General features: G+C 41.6%; 1 protein-coding gene and 1 long non-coding RNA gene across 2 annotated transcripts in view; both read left to right on the forward strand.

Moving 5' to 3' along the window:
- LOC113214450 (TBC1 domain family member 1) overlaps positions 1–4835 on the forward strand; it is a 41561-nt gene that overhangs the window by 12160 nt on the left and 24566 nt on the right. The window lies entirely within an intron of this gene.
- On the forward strand, positions 2586–4115 carry LOC127751359 (uncharacterized). The gene is made up of 2 exons (XR_008012091.1): positions 2586–3071; positions 3859–4115. It is a non-coding gene; the product is annotated as an uncharacterized LOC127751359 (long non-coding RNA).

The following is a 4835-nucleotide window of genomic DNA, read 5'->3' on the forward strand; positions in this document are numbered from 1 at the left end:
CGCTGCCTCGCGGGCTGGCCTACCCGTCACTTGCAGGCGCTCAAAGGGGACAGGGCGGGACAGGTCTGTTTAATCCGGTTTAATCATTTATCTACAGCTGTTGACTCGCGCTTCCGAGCATGCTCTGAGCTGAGCTCGCGTGCCGCCATGGGCTGATGGCGTGCAGACTCCAGATCTTGAGCATCGGCCCCGCGGTGCTCGTGGAGTGTGTCATGCGCTGCTGTGCGCTATCGCCAGATGTGGACCGGGCTGCTCATCATTGTGCGCACGAGGTCTGGTCGGGCTCAGGAGCTCCGGGTAATCTACGCGCACTCGAAATTGGAAAGGGCAGTTTTGTATCCAGCGAAGACGCGTTCTTTAGCACACCTCAATCGGATGATAATTTTCCTCTAAACCTAGACCAAAAAAAATCTTTTGTACTTGCAATAAAGGAACCCCGTCAAGTGTAAATTCCCGCTTTTCAATCTACTTTGGGAAATTGTAGGTCTAAATGTGTCATCGAAGGACACATCAAAAATGTTTGCTCAAATTCATATTTGGGGGTTATTTTGGGCATTCGTTCCAAAAGCTGCCATTTCAAGTATTTTTAAAATTTTCAACATTTCTTTTCTACCGGAAACGCGTCTAATTGATCCGTTGGGTTTAAATATCCTCCGTTTTGCTCTATGTCAAGCCGCTTAGGCGCTGCCGCTACGTTTAGAAGGGGAAATGTACGGGAATCACTAGGGCGTAAGAGCAGCGATTGTGAAACGCTCACGTCTCACGAAAAATGTTATAAAACAAATTTTAAAAAGCTTACATTTTTCTACAACTTTTGTTTTGTAATATTTTTTATGGAACTGCTTTTTACAGCCGTTTAAGTTTTAACACCAATTGACGTTTAACCTAGTTACACACCACAATGTGTTGAGAAAATGCACTCTTGAACTTAAACACCAATTGACGTGCAACACTAAACACTTGTTTTATTAGTGTCTAAAGGACTAATCTGTCCAGAAAGCGATGATTTTTTTTAGCATATCCTAAAAATTGTCATTCTCAATCTCAATACACTGATAAATAAAGTGTTCAACTGGGGTGCACATGCAAATGCTCAACACTATGTTGCACACTTTTAAGTGTTTCACAGGAAATTTGAATACTTCGAAGTGTTCAACTGTGAATTTTAACACTTTATTGTGTCCAAAGCTTCATTGGTCAACTTTACTACATAGTATTCAAATATCCAGTCAAACAGTTAAAGGTGTGCAACATAGTGTTAAGGGGACACTATGGTGAATTTTGGAAGTCCGGGAGCCTATGATTCTGAATATTTTCCGTTTTAATTTCTTAAAGCATACACAAAATAGGACCTTCTCAAACTTTCCCAGAATTTTAGGAGCCACCCAAAGCTCTGAAAATCTTTAAGTATGTTCAAACAGGCCTATCTTTGAAAAGTTCCATGCGCAAACTGGTTTGAGTTATATTGCCAAATCTCATGTTAAAATGTTCTATTATACACTAATATTAAAACCCGGCATGGATATCAAAATCAAACAACGGGTCTGTCCTCAGTACATTTTCCAATAGGAAGCCCATGAAAACTCTTCAGGAGTTACTACCTTTGACGTGTGTGGGTGGCTTAGACATCTTCGTTGTTGTTGACAATGCCGGCAAATTAAGTTGAATATCTAACCATTAAATGCTTATGAGCCCCAAAGTTCCATCTCTAATAGGTTTGTGCAGGGAGTCTTTCAAAAACTGCTATTTTTAGACCAAAAATGTCCCCAATTTTTTTCACCATAGTGTCCCCTTCAGCAGTTGTATGTGCACGCTAGTTGGACACTTTTTATCAGTGTAGTGACAAATTTGAATACTTCGTCATACGTTGCCGTTAAGGAACTAAATTGTTTCTTTCTATTTGGAGTGTACCTTTTAAAGGGAACTAAAGTTTTGACCTAACCCATTAAAGGGCACCATGTCTTCAATTCTTGGTTTAACAACTTGGTTTTTCCGGTGATTTTAAATGTTGTCCAGGGCAACTTTTATTTTTAACGTATGTCAAGTCTTTTTTTATTGTTCACTTAAAAGTTATTTGGATTGGATTTTTGCCGGATACCACACACTATGACAGTGCACCTGCACCGCACCACCTTGTTTCTGGTTGCTAGTTACTAGGCGACTTATCTTGTGCTGAATGCTGATGTTGAGTGACATTTCAGGTTTCGCCTCAGGCACGTAAATAGTCACGTCACTCAAGTCATCTTTCATTCCTTCACTGTTGGAATAATGTCGCGATTTGACGAGAAATGTCTGTTAATATTTCTGCACGAACTCTTGGTAATTTTAAAGTGAATAAAGAATACAGCCGCAAAATAACGAACAATTCGTAACTCGGTAGTTATGCCGAAAGAATTATCCCGGACACAACTTTTTTAAAGCAAACTCTCCAACACCCATATCAATTGATTTCATTAAATCAACACTTTACGAATAGTTGGATTTTATAGCACTACGGACAGTATGTACCCAAAATTGACGAATAATACTCGTTATTTTCAATTACGAACTATTCGTATATCACGTTATTATCGTGAGATGACGAAATTCATTAACAGTGCTCCACTTTAACTCCAACATATTTAACTTTGTTGCCTTTTGAAACTGACGTTCGGTGGTTCCACTCCTTCCCGGGCCTCCGCGACGTATTTCTCACTATTTTACTACTTTTCCGTGTAATTTATTATCCTTCGTTCCCTTGTAGTGTACATCCACGAAAAACAAAGAGGAAAAGGCGAACCCGACGAAAATGCTCGACGTCTTTTGCACGGCGCGTTGTTAAACCGCACTGCCGCCGGGCGCTGGCGGGCAAAGGACACGCGAGCCTCCTGTTTGTATACTTTTTTACGTGTATGCGTCTGCTTGTTTGTCTGCGGGGATAGAATACTGAGCTAAAGTGCCCACTCCGAGTCAGTCACCCGTCGGCCCGCCCGCCGGTCACCTTCCACATCAAGGTTACGCCGTCATAACGGACAGCAACTATGTAATTTTTCTTTATAGTTACCCCATCGTTCCACTGTGAAAAATAGTAGGTAGGTTTACAGGAAAATTTTCCTTGACGCAAGTTGTAAAATTACAATTTGAAATCGTAAAATTACATGCAGTACGTATCGACTTCAAATCCATTGGCGAGTAAAAACTCTGCTCTCGTAAATTTACAACTTAAATTACAATTCGAGTTTACAAAAATTTTGTAAATTTACGACGATATGTTTCACAGTGTCTGTTTCAAGATTCGGAAGAAAACGAAAACGCGCACGTCAGTACGCAGGTCTCAAAAAATGGCGGATTTTAAATTATGTCATTATGTAAAGAATTACGCCGTAGTCGTTAGCTGTTGTTCTAAAAGTAATTTATGCACTTCACTCCGCCGAACAGCACTTAAATAATAAATGTAAATGTCCTCCAGTGACCGACTACATGGATACACTGAAGTACTTTTCGTTTGTCATCTGATATCTGTTAACCTTTCTTTCTGAGGACGTGTGGGTAAATGTGTGTTATTTGTGAAATCATTTTGGTCAGTTTTATCAATATGCAACTTCCATCTCGTTATTGTTCGATAACAATGAATGAAAACCGTTGCTAATCCTTAAACGAAGCACGGCATACCGTTTTGACCTGCAAATACATCCCTCTATTAAAGACTCGTTCAAATCGTTTACCGTTTTCCGCTTATAGTAATGCGGCGATCGACTTGGCCTTAGAACCGCATTGCCCATTCAGTGAATTAAAACTGCTAGACAGGATATTTTCAATAACAAAAGAATTGTTATAAGATTTTACAAGATCGATGATTTTGCTTCTCTCGGCGCAAAGGTGCAAGCTGTTCCCAACAGTGTTCCGCCCGGACGACCATTGAGACGTTAAAGACTCGTAAACAGAATCTCCTCTGACTGACGGCTGCGAATCGATTGAGGGTCGAACTGGTGTGTCGAACCGGCGAGACCACGTGTGGGCCACGCGTGGCGGGGCGCAGCACAGTCTTCAAGCCCTCATTATTCTACGTGAAGAAATAGAATCGTTAATTATATTTCCCAATGACAACGGATTAAAATTGCGTGTCCAAACTCCAACGGCAGTTGCAATTAGTACACACCACGAGCATACATAGAAGGTATTCAATACTGCATACAAGTTCACTCGTGGTTTTGCAGAGTCGTCAAATTTACAACATTACACTTGAAATCCATGTGCACGTATGTCACACCCCTGCCTGCAGGTGAGTGAAATAATTCACACGCTTGTAGGTGAGCGAATAGAGATTCGTACACTTGGAAAGGTAACCATTTACTCGCCCCGTGTGAATGGGCATTCACACATTTGCAAATGTGTGAAAATTCTGAAAATTCTAACACTTAAAAACGCCAGTTGAACACTTCATTTATCACTGTGAGTACAATTCGTTTGCTCTGAGGAGAATGCTCTTCCCGATGGGTTTTACCGGGCCTTATGGTTGGGCGGCCTCTGCTCGTAATGGACGGCGACTAAATTGAAAGCCGCCACCACGCGGGGAGCAAGAAGCGGGAGAGACAGGACTCTAAAGTGAGGACTTAATGTCTTCTGCGCTAGTAGTGTTAAAGTAATGATTGTAAACTCGACAGTTTCTCATGCCGCCCCTTGATGCTCATTTACATGAATCCCCTTCTGATTTTATGATTGTCAAGTGTCGTGTCACTGACCCCTGGGAAATCCCACATCATCTCTCTCCATCCTAATTTTCTTAATTTTGCCACTCATTTTCTTCCCACCTAGCCTTCCGCCGGCGTCCGGGCTGCGCCCACTTACCCCCTTAC

This window comes from Frankliniella occidentalis, unplaced genomic scaffold (assembly GCF_000697945.3).
Source record: "Frankliniella occidentalis isolate FOCC.00 unplaced genomic scaffold, Focc_3.1 Scaffold449, whole genome shotgun sequence".
NCBI lineage: Eukaryota > Metazoa > Arthropoda > Insecta > Thysanoptera > Thripidae > Frankliniella > Frankliniella occidentalis.